Raw genomic sequence first — 14,963 nt, 5'->3', positions numbered from 1 at the left:
GCTCCTAACTAAAACTGCCCCAGCTGCTCCCTTCAGCTCCGCCCCACCCCGCTCCTCACTTCCGCCCCAGTAGAGCCGGGCTGCTGAGGAACCCCTCCCCCTCGCAGGCCCTCCGCCCAGGGAGCCGGCCAGGCCACTCCGGCCACACGGGGGGAGCGCTGGGGGCTCCAGAGGGCTGCGCTGTCGCCCCTGCTCCCCGCAGGGCCAGCGCCCGCGAGGCGGGAAGGGAGCCCCAATGAACCAACGCCGGCGAACGTGCGTGTCCAAAAGCGGAGGAACCACGGACCCCGCGGCCGCAGCCCCCGAGCCCAGCCCCCGGCGCTGCCAGCCCAGTGGACGCATCCGCCCGGTGCCAACAGTAGCCTCCGAGTGCCCGGATATAGAGCCCAAGGGCCCAAGTCCCCTCTTCTCTCCCTTCTCTGCTCCTCTTCCTCTCTTCCCCTCCTCCTCCCCTCTGCTTTTCTCCCCTCTTCTCTCCTTTCTTCTCCTCCCCTCCCCTCTCCCCTTCCTCTCTTCTCTCCCCTTCTCCCTTCCCCTCCTCTCCACTCCCCTCCTCCCCTCCTCCTGGCTCTGCCCCCTCCCCTCTCCCCCTCCTCTCTTTCTCCTCTGTTGCCCTTCCCTGTCTCCTCCTCCCCCTGCTCCCTTCTCCCCTCCTCCCCTCTGCTTACTTCCCCACTCTTCTCCCCCCCCCCCGTTCTCCCCTCTCCTCTCCCCCTCCTCTCTTCCCTCTCTCCTCCCATCCTCCCCTCCCCTTGTAGTTCTCCTCCCTTCTTTCTCTGCCCTCTCTCCTCTCCCCTCTCCTCCCCTTCCTTCTGTACCCCCCTCCTTTCTCACCCTCACCTCCTCCCTCCTCCCCCCTCAGTTCTCCTCCCCTCTTTCTTTGCTCCCGCTCCGCTCTCTCCCTCCTCTCCCCTCTCCTCCCTTCTCCATTTGCCTCCCTTATTCAGCCCCTGGTCCCGTCTCCCTCCACCCTGGGAAGTGGGGGAAGTGGGGAAGTGACTGGGACTGAGAAAAGGGAGAAAGATTGAAGTGAAGGAGGAATGAGGAAGAGAAGGTCAAAATAGGTAAAGACAGACTCAGGGAAAGGAGAAAACTGAAACCAAGGGGATGGAGAGAAGTCACAGAATCTCAGAGCTGACCTTGGTGGTTGTGTGGCCTGGACTGACCCAATCCAAAATTTCTTTAGCACCTATTACAAGTCACTGTGCCAGGTTCTGAGGCCACAGACAAGGAAACCGCAGCCCCTGAGCTCTGGGAGCTGACAGTTTCTTGGGGGACACACCATGTAAACAGATGAGTATATATTGGATAAGGAACGCAAGGAGACCACTAACAACTAAGGGGATCCTGATGAGGTAGCAGATTACCTGAACCTTGAAGGAAGCTAAAGGTGACAAGGGAGGCTGCATTCCAGGCAAGGGGGACAGCCTGTGAAAAGTCACTGAGGCAAAAGATTGAATGCAGAGATGGAGGAGCAGCAGGTAGACCACTTTGGCTAGAACCTACAGAGCAGTAAACCTGGAAAATAAGCTGGAGCCAAATAGTGAAGGGCTTTAAATGCCCAGCTAAGTTTATATTTTGACCTGGAGATAATAGGGAGCCACTGAAGCCTCTTGAGGAGGGAAGTGACATGGTCACAACTTGTGTTTTTGGAATATTATTTTAGCAGCTTTGTGGAGGATGGATTGGAGGGGAGAAGAGACTGGAAGATGTCAATCTAGTTAGGAGGATATGGCAGTAGTCCCTTTGAGTGGAGAGAAGGGGACAGATCCAAAATCCTTCGTGGAAGTAGAACCTATTGAATAAGGGGGATACAGGAGAGGAAAAGAACAGGAATGACTGAACTTGCACTTCTAGGTGGCTTGAAGAATGATGGTACCACAACAAAAAATGGAGAAATTAAGAGGAATAGGCTCAGGGAGAAAATAATTCCATTTTGCACGTGATGAGTTGGAGATGTCAATGGGACATTCAAGTTGGAGATGTCTAATAGGCAGTTTCTCAGGAGAGAAACTAGAGCTGATTGTATACATCTAAGGGTTATCTATATAGAAGTAATAATTGAATACATGGTAGCTCAAGACCATCAAGAGAAAGGATAGTGACAGAACAAAAAGAGGGTCTAGGACAGAATATTGGAGGGACACTCATAGTTAGGGTGTGAACCTGATGATAATACAGCAAAGGGGAGTGAGAAAAACTAGTTAGATAGGTAAAAGGAGAACTAGGAGAGAACACTGTTAACAAAAACTCAGGGAGCAGACAGTACCCAAGAGAATAGGATGGTCAACATTGACAAGTAGGATAAGGACTGATATTAGGTCAACGATTTAGCCATTATGTCACTAGTAACCCTGGAGAGGTTAGGAATTACAGTGTTAGGAAGCACAGTGACTTGTAGTAGGTGCTAAAGAACTATTGGATTGGGTTGGTCCAAGTCACACAGCCACCAAGGTCAGTGCTGAGATTCTGTAGGAAATGATCTCATCTATGTAAAAAATTTAAAAATAAAGGGATGGGGGGCAGCTAGGTGGCACAGTGGATAGAGCACTGGCCCTGGAGTCAGGAGTACCTGAGTTCAAATCCGGCCTCAGACACTAAACGCTTTTGAGCTGTGTGACCCTGGGCAAGTCACTTAACCCCAATTGCCTCACTTAAAAAAAAAAATAAAGGGATGGGACTATAATCCCAGTTCCAAATCCTGTAATTTGAAAGAGTGAAGGGATTGGAAAAAGGCCCTGGGAAACGTCCAGGTTTGGGGAGCATTTAGCAATAGTGCATTCCTTGCATAAATAATCCTATGAATAAAGACTTCTCCTTTCCACGACCTTTATTTTCTCTTTTATGGTAAAAGTGCATCAATAAAGTTAGCAAAGAGTTCAACAGCAGAGGGACAAAGATTTACTTGGATTCAAAAGTGTGGTGCCTAAGGGCAGCTAGGTGGTGAAGTGGATAAAGCACAGGACCTGGATTCAGGAGTACCTGAATTCAAATCCAGCCTCAGACACTTGATACTTACTAGCTGTGTGACCCTGGGCAAGTCACTTAACTCCCATTGCCCTGCAAAAAAAAAAAAAAAAAGTGTGGTGCCTCCTCACAACTCTAAAGGCATGTAAATTCATGTTTTCAGTAGCAGGCCAGAATATGGGAGATTCTAAATTACAACTTCCTTATTTTTCTTCACTTCCCTTTGCTCTTGGTCTGTCCTCCATGGACTGACTTTCTTTTTTTTCCTTTTCTTTCTTTGTTTCTTTCTTTTGTGGGGCAATGAGGGTTAAGTGACTTGCCCAGGGTCACACAGCTAGTAAGTGTCAAGTGTCTGAGACTGGATTTGAACTCAGGTCCTCCTGAATCCAGGGCCAGTGCTTTATCCACTGCACCACCTAGCTGCCCCCTTTCAAATTTTTTTTATTCTTTTATTCTTTCCTCCATGGGCTTTAGAAAACAAAAGCCTCTGGCTGCTGTAATGGACAACGCCTTTACCCTGAAGTCAGTAGACTTAAGGTTGAATTCTTAGCAGCCTCTTTGAAACTTAATTTTCTCACCTATAAAACCAGGGTGATAATACTCATACTACCTGTTCTGTTGAGAAGAAAGCTCTTCAAAACAAATATAAATGCTTATTCTGGTGTAACACTACCAGTTTTTCTGAGCTATCAAAGTCCAGTCAGATTCTGCCTTCTCTAAAGCCTGCTGTCTCTGTCTCTGTCCGTCTCTGTCTCTCTCTCTCTCTCTCACACACACACACACACACACACACACACACACACATATATACAGTTAAGTGACTTGCCCAAGGTCACACAACTAGTAAGTGTCTGAAGCCACATCTGAACTAAGGTCCTGACTCCAGGGGAGGTGCTCTATCCACTGTGCCACAAGCTTATTTTCACAGGAGAGCTTATGCATTACCCCAGACAGTCCACTAATCACTTTACAATGTAATCATAGATTGTTAGGATACTAAGGGTCTTAGAAATTATCCACCCTCTCATCAACCCTCTCGTTTTACAGATTAGAGAATGGAGGCACAGGGAGGTTAACAGAGGTTAGTAAAAAATAGTAAACACTATGTGATACTTGGACCAACACAAAGCTAACAGGCCCCTATCCTTAAAGGTTTTATAGGGATACAGAAGGAAGAAATATATAAAAGAACAAAAATAATAAATGCAGAAAACATTTTTCCTTTTTTTTTTCAGAAAACATTTTCATAATGAATTCTACTTGTACAGACAAACATAGTTATACTAAGGAGTTGCTAGAGTCAAGTGAGGTTAGTCATGAAAGGATGACAGAGGGACTTTTTAAAAGAGGGGAAAGAATTATGATGAAAAGGACTTTCCATGAAGAAGGAATTGCTTGTACAAAAGCTTCCAGAGCAGAAGCAGACTCTGTGTGCCTGACTTAAGTCCAGTAAGAGATGACAAGTGCTGTGCCCATTCCTAATATGAGCTTGATAGCTGGGAGAAGAGAAAGACTACACCTTAAACATCTAGTCCAACCTACATTTTACCGCTAAGGAAATGAAGCTGGAAGGTTTTTTTCTGTCTACAGTAAAAGGGAGAGTTATTATAAGTTGGAATTTTTGACAACCTATGAGCAAGAACTTTAGTTAATTTGAAGAGGCGTTTCCTTCTTTGGCTTCAGAGAATAACAATAATGGCCCTTTATGTAGCACTTAAAAACTGCAAAGCCCTTTTCATGCACTGCGTCATTTGATTCTCAAAATCAACTCCCCTAGGAAGTCGGTACTACAGATACTGTCACCATTTTCCTGGTGAGAAAACAGGGTGATCGATTAACTTGCTTTGGTCACATCACTGCTAAGTGTCAGAGGCAGGATTTGAACCAGAGCTTTCTTACTCATGTCCTGAATAATCAAAATGACACTTTAAAATGATTTCACTACCACCTACCCAGCCCTTTCTTGACCTCTTGCCTGAACTTGACCTCCCCCATTGGAAAATGTTAAGCTGCTTTGGGGGTAGGGTCTGGCTCTGATTGCTTGAATTTGTTTTCCCAGCACTTGTCCCAGGCACAGGGTAAGCGCTTAATAAATGCTTCTAGTCTTGCGATACCCTCTTCCCCGCCGCTCCATTCATTACCCCACCGCTAGGTTAAACTTCCTAACGATCTGATGATGCTCGTCATTCCACTGCTCAGAACTCTCAAAATAAAATCCTACCTCGATAGCTTGGCACCGAAGGCGCTCTCCCATCAGGACAATTCTCTCTCTTCTAGTGTGTGCCCCAACCTTTCTTGCCTCTATGTCTATTCTCATGGCTCTGCCCTGAAGCCCTTCTATCTCCATCAACCGGAATCCTACTCATCTTTTACGACCCAGTCCAAATACCATCTCCTCCATTCAATTCAGTTCCTCAAAAACGTCTCCCTGCGCAGTAGGAGCTCTGACAGGTCCTACCTACCATGCCTTGAGAGCTTTGAATACGATCCCTTGCTCAGTCTGCTTTCTGAGGGCCAGCCCTAAGGAGAACATCTTTATATACTGATATTTTGCTTGCTGAAAAGGCACACATCTGTGTCAGGAACACCACCTCTCAAGTAAAACATGGTGGAGATCGATTAGAGAACGACTACGGGGGATGAATTCAGAGAAGCATGGGAAAACTTCCTCGAACTGCTGCACGGTGCAAGAACCCAGAAAACGACACTCGAGATGACTACAACTTAAACGGAAAAGCCAACCACCGCAACACAACCAAAAGCAAAGTTGCCAAGTGACCCCCCCCTCCCACTCCCCCCTCCCCAGGTGGGAGGCCACGTTTGTGGAACACTGGACAATACACAGACTAGAAGCCATGAAAGCTCCAGACTGCGGGTAGGACTTTGAGGACACCCTGTATTTTCAGGCTTTTTTCAATGTGTCCATTTTAAAAACAAATTTTAATCTTTTTTTTCTTAAGAAAAATATTCCTCATTTGAGATGTTATTTGTTGTATGAGATGGTTCTCTAGCAGCGGGAGGGAAGGGATACTGGGGGGAGTTTGGGCAAGGTAAAATACCAGACATCACAGACCTTGATAAAAGATTCTCGGGGAGAGGCACAGACTCTGTGAGCCCCCCACCTCCTTAGGATAAATACTCCTTGTTCTATGGGATGTTCTTTGCTCTATGGGGTGGCTCTCTGGCAGGGGGAGGGAAGGGATACCGGGGGGAGTTTTGGTTAGGTAAAATACCGGACTTAAGCCGATTTTTGTGAAGATAGCCAGCCTGCCTACGAGGGAATTGGGGAGGTCGGTGTCCCACACAAATGTCCCTCGCGGCCTGCGGGGGCCCGGGGGGGGGGGCACCGGGCCCGGCAGAGCCCGAGGCGCTGCGGTGCATTGTGGGCCCCGGCTCCTCGGCGCACCCCTGTGGTGGACGGTGGGGAGGATGGAGCCCGACGGTCGCCCGTCCAGCCGCGAGTGGGAGAGCTCCTGGGGGTCACTCGGCGAGGCCCCCTGGGCTCCCTGGGAGGGAAAGAGAGATGGGGAGAGGGGGTGGGGAGCCGCGTCCGAGGGAGGAGGCCCGGGTGAGGAACACCAGGGGCGAGAGGCCCGGGGGGGGGGGAGGGGGCGACGGGGGGGGAGGGCGAGAAGGAAGGAGTAGAAGGGGAAACTGAGGGAGGGGGCGGCCGACCAAAGACAGACTGACAGGAGCTGGTGTCAAACCTGACAGGTGCGGGCCGCGGCTGCTCTCCCCCTCGGGGCCCGTCCGCCGAAGGGAAGGGAGGCCCCACTCTGCCCGCCGCTGATTGGCTGGAGCCCGGAGGGCCTGCCCTCTGGCGCCGCCTGCAGGCTGAAGGAGGGAACTTGCCGCCCTAGACTACCCTCTCTTGGCTGAAGAGGGAGGTGCAGGGAGGAAAGAGAGGCCCGCAGGCTTGGGCACGTGGCTGCAGCTGCTAGGCACCCAACGGACCTGACTCTCGGTGTTAGACTATTTATCAAATGCTTTGCAAACAAACCTTCAAGTGCTACATAAATGTTGGGCATCATCATGTATTATGGGAGACAACTAGGTAACGGCGGGTGGAGTACAGTGGTCTAGGTGTTAGGAGGACTTGTTTCACTTTCAGACATTTACAACCTGCGAGACCTGAGCAAGTCAAAATGAGGATAATAGCACCTACTTCCCAGAGTTTTTGTGAAAGTAAAAGGAGATGATATTTGTAAAGTACTTTGCAAACCTTAAAGCTCTATATAAATACTACTTCTACCACCACCACCACCATTACCACTGCTACTACTACTACAACCACCACCACCACTACTACTACTATTATTACCCTGTAACGAGTGATTATGTGCTAGCTGCTTCAAAAGCCAAGAGTAGCAGAAAAGCAGCTCTGTGAGACCAGAATAGGAACAAAGAACAGAGTAGGGGGAGGTTGCCCAACAGGTGATGTATGATGTATGACTGTTCTCCCATTGAGACTCAAGATATCAAGGACTGCCTTGTGAGTTTCCCGGGGCACAGGAATTTGCCTACTCACAGATTTCTGTAAATGTGTGCCAACTCTTCCTTGGGGAATAATTTGACTCAGGATTATGGTTGGACTGTTACTATTTTGCAGTTAGATGACTCAGTGGCTAGAGCTTTAGACCTGGAATCAGGAAGACCTGAGTTCTAGTGTGACCTCTGATGTTTATTAGCTGTGTGATCCTGGGCAAGTCCCTTAACCTCTGTTTGCCTTAATCCATTGAAGAAGGAAATGGCAAACCAAGCTAGGATCTTGGCCGAGAAAATACCACACAGTAAATACCACAGGGTTACAAGGAGTTAGACTGAACAACATTAATGTTTTGATTATTCCTGCTTTTGCTGTCAGTTAAGTAAATGTGTTATAAATGGTACGATTATTTCTGTTCTTGCTTTCTGTTAAATGCTATTGTTCCTGATTTTGCTTTCTTTTGAGTAAATATTATTTATTCCTTTGACATACTGGTAGAACATACAGGGAAAGATGTGGGTTCAGGGATTGGGAAAAGATTTTTCAGCTGGAGATATGGGAGTCCTCTGCATAAAGGTGGTTGTTGAAGTACCCACCTCAGACACTTATTAGCTGTATGACCCTGGGGAAGTCACTTAATCCCAATCACCTTAAACATCTGGGTCCATCTCCAGTCATCCTGATACATATCTTGCCACTGCACCCAGATGACTCTGAAAGAGAGAGTGAGGCTGGTGACTTTGCACAGCCCTCCACTTAAATCCAATTCACTGCAAGTCATGACACCACCCTGACATCATGTTCCTCTTCGGGAACAAAGGACAAACAACAACAGGAATGGATGACATGGCAAAGGAGAGAACTTATATAGAAAGAACTGGAGCATGAAATGGAAGGGTAATTGTTGGTGATTTTTGGAAATTTGTAGAGAAGAAGCTAAGGGACCAGGAAGGAATAAATGACCAATTTTTTTTTTTAAGGAATGGATTGCTGAGAGCCAGCATGGCTTTGTCAGTTACAAGTTGTGCCAGAGGGTCTCATTTTCCATTTTTGACAATGTTACTAGATCCCAAAGGGTATTCCTCCCCCCAAAAAGCAAAGTGTTTGACAGAATTTTTCATGCTATCCATCCTTTTGGATGAGATGGAGAGATATGGGTTAGATGTTAGTATAATTAGGTGGATTAGAATTTGTTCAATGATTGGATAGAAAGACAAGTAATTAATGTGCTGATGTCAGCATAGAGCCCACAGTAGATAGAACACCGGCCCTGGATTTAGGAGGACCTGAGTTCAAATCTGGCCTCAGACACTTAACACTTACTAGCTGTGTGACCCTGGGCAAGTCACTTAACCCCAATTGCTTCACCAAAAAAAAAATCTAAGGTTTATAATGGGATACAACTTCATTATGAGCCAGAAGTATAACAAACCAAACCAAAAAAGCTAATGACATCTTAGGCTGGTTTAGGAGAGGCACCATTGCTGTCCAGAGATGGGTGAGTGATAGACCTATTATACTCTACTCTGCTCAGATCAGCTTGGAGTATTTCATTCAGTCCTATGTACCTGTCTTTGAAAAGACCATGACTAGCTGGAGAATCCCTAGAGGAGGATTATAAGGATGTATTATGCTTGTGTGTTCATGTCATGTCCTTGGTGGAAGCCTGCTAAGGATTCTAATCCTCCCTCCTGCCTTTTAGAATTATAAAGAAATCAATAAATATTTCTTCAGTTTGAAGTGCTTTCTAGACTTTCCTGAAAGAACTAAATTCTGGAAAAACAATGCCCTGCACTAAATCCTTCCTTCTCTTCCACCCAAGTCACCCCAAGTCCTAACCAGTTTTTAAAAGGAAACTAAATTAAAGATCAGAGGCAGCTGGGTGGCTTAGTGGATAGAACACTGTCAGGAAGACCTAATTTCAAACCTGGCCTCAGACACTTACTAGCTGTCCGACCCTGTTGTTTGCATCAGTTTCCTCATCTGTAAAATGAGCTAGAGAAGGAAATGGCAAACTACTCCAGTATGGTCCATAGGGTCAGGAATAATTAGACATGACTGGACAAAAACAAAGATCTAGAAGGATTTAGGTTTCCCTTAAGATAGAATGAAGACCAACAAAGGTGAGAGATGTGCTTAGGTTTATCCACTTTAATAGAAGCATCTTCATTCTCCAAGAATTAGGGTATTGATCAGAGAAGGAAGGAAGAAGGTTTTAATTCAGTTACTAGAAGTATTTCTTGCCTTCACTTTTGACCAAGTGGAAAAAGAATCCATGCAGGAAGTGGTCTAAAAAAGGATCAAATGATTTAGGAAAATAATTCTCTGGGCTGGGTCAATATTTTAATTGTCTGTAGTTCCGTCTGAAGAATCAAATTGTTGATATAACTGTTGATCAAACTGTTGATTATATCATAACAAAGGAATGTTAAGATTGTTTTTACATGTAATTGGGGAATATATTATTAAAAAATAAAGGGGGAAATTGTTGATATGGCTGTTGTTATATTTATCTTATTGTCAGATTTTGTCAGTTTTAGGGGAAATATTATAGGTATTTTTTTTGTGGGGGGCAATGAGGGTTAAGTGACTTCCCCAGGGCCACACAGCTAGTCTGTGTCAAGTGTCTGAGGTGGCATTTGAACTCAGGTCCTCCTGAATCTAGGACTGGTGCTTTATCCACTGCACCACCTAGCTGCCCCTAGGGGAAATATTATAAAGGACTATATTCAAAAACTCAAAAATGACTTGGTCAAAGCTATCAATAGCCATATGAAAAAATTCTCCAAATAACTAATAATTAGAGAAATGCACATTAAAGTAACTCTGAGGTTCTACCTCACACCCAGTGGATTGGCAAAAAGGGGAAATGACCAATATTGGAGGGAGTACAGTAATGCACTGTTGGTTGAACTGTGAATTGATCCAAGCCATTCTGGAAAGTACTTTGGAACTATGTCCACAAAAAGTCATTGAACTCTGCTCACCCTTTGACCTAGCAAATACCTCTACTAGGCCTATACCCCAAAGAGGTCAAAGGAGGAGGAAAAGGACCCATACAGACAAAAGTATTTATAGCAGTTCCTTTTTTAATGATAAAGAACTGGAAGTTAAGAGGGTTCCTATCTATTGGGGAATTGCTAAACAAATAATGGTACATGAATGTAATGAAATACTATTGTGCTGTAACAAATGATGAAAAGAATTTTCAGAGAAATTTGGGAAGACTTGTATGAACTGATGCAGAACAAAAGTGAACAGAATTAGGAGACTAATTTATGTGATAACAATTGTAAGGATGAACAACCTTGACAGACCTAAAAACTCTGACCAATTTAATGGACCAATCATGATTTCAGAAGACTGATAACTATACTACCCCACCTCTTAACAGAGAGATAATGGATTTAATATGTAGAATGAGACATATATTTTTGGACATGGAAAAATGTGAGAATTTGTTTGTTACGAGGTGTTTTTTTTTCCTTTTTAATTAGGGATGGGGCAGTGGAAGAGAAATATAAAATGAAAGCTTTTTAAAGTATCTTTGAGAGATTTTTCAAAGGTAAGGGGAGACTGGGTTTTTGGACCTTCTTTCAAAACAGAGATGCTTAGAATTGTAATAAAAAATACCTCTGGCAGCTTGTATCCCAAACTCAGGGTACAATTGTGTTTTTCTTCAATACCCCCCAAAAGAATATAAGTTCTTTGAGGTCAGGATCTCCATCACCTAGCACAGTGTCTTGCAGGTAATAGAAACCTTATCAGTATTTAGTGAATTGAATTAATACCTAATAGAGCCTCATTCAGTACAGGGTTTTTTTTTTTTTTTTTTTTCCTTCCTCTGATTTGGAAAGATACTCCCTGAAAGTAGGAAGAGAGTTTAGTCACTTTGGGTCAGTTAATTATAAGTCCCTCTCTGCTAATATGACTAACAAGAAAGGTTTGTCCACGGCTTTCCATACTGTGCACCAATTCACTGATAGGTCACAGCTGTCCTATGGGAATAGAATTACTTTACCACTATCAGCCTCATCCAGCTGCAAAATGGAAACTTGGATCTGAATGAATGTTGTTGTTGATTTTTTCCCCCTTGAGCTCTAGTCCAGCTCCCTACAATGGCTTCAACTGTTTCTGCAAAAAAAAACCCAAATGTCTGTCTGAGATATTAAAAGATATTTGACAAGTCTTCCTTCATAAAGGGTCATTTTTTTATCACATGCCTCCGTTGAAATTTTACAACTGCTTTGCTAGACCACTAGTAAGTTCTTGTAAATGCTACAATTTTGTTTCCTTTTTAAAGTATCCAAGCTCCTTAACTTTTATGAACTCATGAAGATGGTACAACTCCAAGGGCATGCAGGGGAAGAAATTCTTATCCGGGAGTGCATCATTTTCCTGAGAATCTGTTTCTGTTTGTATCGAACAGAAGCTTAAGCTTTGCTTGTTATAGGTGTTAATGAAAGAAGAAAAAAATTAAAGATGTTTTTTTTAAAAAAAACACAACAGCTCAAAACTATGCTCCTTTAAGAACATCTATCTTCTCATGTTTAGTTTTTGGTTGGATGGAAAGAGAAGCAGAGCGAAAGCAAACCAGGCCCTTTTTTTTCATATAGTATCTTCAATAATGCTTCTACTGTCAAAGCACAAACATGCAAAGATTGCAAGCATGCAAAGTACAACATGCAAAGAGGGCGAGGTTTTTTGCATGGCACCATATATTGATTAGCTCTATGAAGGGCTTTTCGCTACTAGTACACTGTGGGACTATGGCTAAAGTTCTATTATTTGGAGGCAGTCATGTTTCTTAAAGGAGTCTTTGTTATAGAGTGAGTGCCTTCCCCAGAGTAACACACATTTGTTGGGTATTGAAAACACAATCCAGATGTATAATGCTATTTATCTAGCACCTGAACGTTTGCAAATCACCTTAAATAATTTCATATCGGTTTCACCACAAGCCTACGAGGTGGATGTGTCATTGTTGTTGTCCAGTTGTGTCCAACTCTTCATGACCTCGTGGACCATACTGTCCATGGGATTTTCCTGGAAAAGATACTGGGCTGGTTTTCCAGTTCCTTCTCCAATTAATTAAGGCAAGGTAGGTACTAATTAATTAATCAAGCTGTTTATTTAAAGTAGATCGCTGTAATTCTTTTTTGTTTTGTTTTTCAGGGCAATGAGGGTTAAGTGACTAGTCCAGGGTCTCACAGCTAGTTAAGTGTCAAGTGTCAGAGGCTGGATTTGAGCTCAGTTCCTCCTGAATCCAAGGCCAGTGCTTTATCCACTGAGCCACCTAGCTGCCCTAAATCAAGCTGTTTATCAATCACCTACTATTACCACTAGACTTCAGTGACTCTGGAAGAGAGAATAAGCCTGACAACTTGATGCAACTCTACCTCATTTAAATCCAATTTGTGCACAAGTTAGATCTTGCTCTTTGCAGCCGATGAAATAATGCTTTTATTCCATTCCTCTCTTGCTTCCTCTCTCCCCTTTATCCATCTTGGGACTTTAAAGGCAGCATTCCCACAGCTCCCCAAACCACCACTACTCAGAGCTCAAGGGTAGAGCTGGGTCACCCTCCCTAACTTTCCCCCTACAAGTCAAAGCTAGGGTTTAATTCATTGTTCTACTGAAGAGCTCCCAGCGTCATGCTGACTTAAAACAATGGGAAGAGAAGAATCTTCGGCAAAATGGTGAAACCTATACTCTCCTTTTTGCGCCCTTTACCCCTGTTCAGTGGTGTGCCAGTTTCATTCTGCTCCGTGGAGAAGTGGGAGATTATGGGCACGGACTGTTACATATGATGCTATTACAACTACTTAGTTGGTTGAGTTTGTTTAATTGTTTCTTCGTTACAAGGACAGGCTCACTAGGTGAATGAGTGAAAACTATAACTGAGAAGTTCAATGTAAGAGCAAAAGGGCAAGAATAAAAGTTTTAAAAACAAAAACACTTTTTTTCACACAAGGGACAAAGATGACATGAAGTATTGCTTGCATTTTTTAATGACAGTAAGATTCATGACAGAGGAATGAATCCCTAAATGTAGAATTTCAGGTATCCTGGAACAGGAGGAAGAGATTTGGCAACAGCATGTGGCTAAATCTATGCCCCTGACCTGTGGCAAAACCTAGGATTGTATTGTAATTTATCATAGGAAATGAGATTGATTTTTGTGGGCGGTCTTATGGAAATTCGCTTGTTAACTTTACGATTACTTGTAGTCAGTGAGTGGGCAAGAGCCAACAGGATGGGTCTCCTCCACACCCACAGGCTGATGATCCGAGAGTTGACATACAAAAAAGTCATGCCCCCAAACTGAAGCAAATAAAATCCATCATAAAGTAGAGAAACATTAACCTGGTAGCTGAAGAAGCCCATCCTCAAAGATGATGCTTTATGGGTTGTTGGTAAGACTGGAAGGTTTCCTGAAAGTTGCTGAAGTACAACTGAGATAAAATGAATACCATTGGGAAGAGGGAGCAAGAAGAGGGAAATTAAGGAAGGCTGAGCCAAGGAAGTGACAAAGAAGAAAAATTTTGAAAGAAGGTATTTTAAGATTTTAAAAGATAAGAGTTGAGGAGAGAGTGCCCTCCAAGCATGGCCAAGGACAACCTGCTGGGAATGTCTGAGATGGGTGATAGAATATTGAGTTCAAGGAACATCGTTAAGCTCAGGAACGTTTTACTGGAAATTAGAAAATGTGAAAGGGAGAGTAGGGGAATGTCCCTTGGTGCTATGGGAAGAGCCCTGAGTGTGGAGTTAGAGTACGTAGGGTTTTTTGTTTGTTTTGTTAGTAGTAAGTATCAAATGTCTGAGGCTGGATTTGAACTCAGGTCCTCCTGACTCCAGGGCCGGTGCTCTATCTGCTGCACCAGCTAGCTGCCCCAAGTATATATGATTTGAATCACCGCCCTATCACCTCCTTGGGCAAGTCACACACCTCTCAGGAAAGTGAGAGGATCGGAAGCCTCTAAGCTTCCTTCTAGCCAAAAATCTATTATCCTGTGAGAGCAGGATTAAAGCCGAGTCCTGGAAGACCTCAAATACCAGTCTAAGGTGTTTGCTTGTCTTTTTTTTAACCTTGAGGCACTGGGAAGCCCCTGCAGTTTTTTGAGCACGTCATACCTGTGCTAAATTTTAGATAGTTTCTTTTAATAGCTGTGTGAAGAATAGACTGAGGAAGAGAGATCAGAGGGGTGACCAGTAAGAAGATTTCTTCAATGATCAGGAATATAGATACTATAAAGGTGACAGATGCAAGAGCTGTTGTGGACAGAGATAGATGGAACTTCGGAAGTGACTGAGTGTAAGGGAGAGAGGTGTCAAAATTGAATCAAACTTGGGTGACTAGGAGGATGGTCAATAGAAATTGGGAAGTCAGGAGGGATGTTGGCCTCAAGAAAAGAAAGCGCCTAAGTTCAATTTGTAGCATGATGAATTTAAGGTGTCTGTAGAATGGGGTTTCTTGATTTTTTTTCTGCTATGGATCCCTGGACAGTCT

Source organism: Dromiciops gliroides, chromosome 4 (assembly GCF_019393635.1).
Source record: "Dromiciops gliroides isolate mDroGli1 chromosome 4, mDroGli1.pri, whole genome shotgun sequence".
Taxonomy (NCBI): domain Eukaryota; kingdom Metazoa; phylum Chordata; class Mammalia; order Microbiotheria; family Microbiotheriidae; genus Dromiciops; species Dromiciops gliroides.
This window is presented reverse-complemented; position numbering follows the sequence as displayed.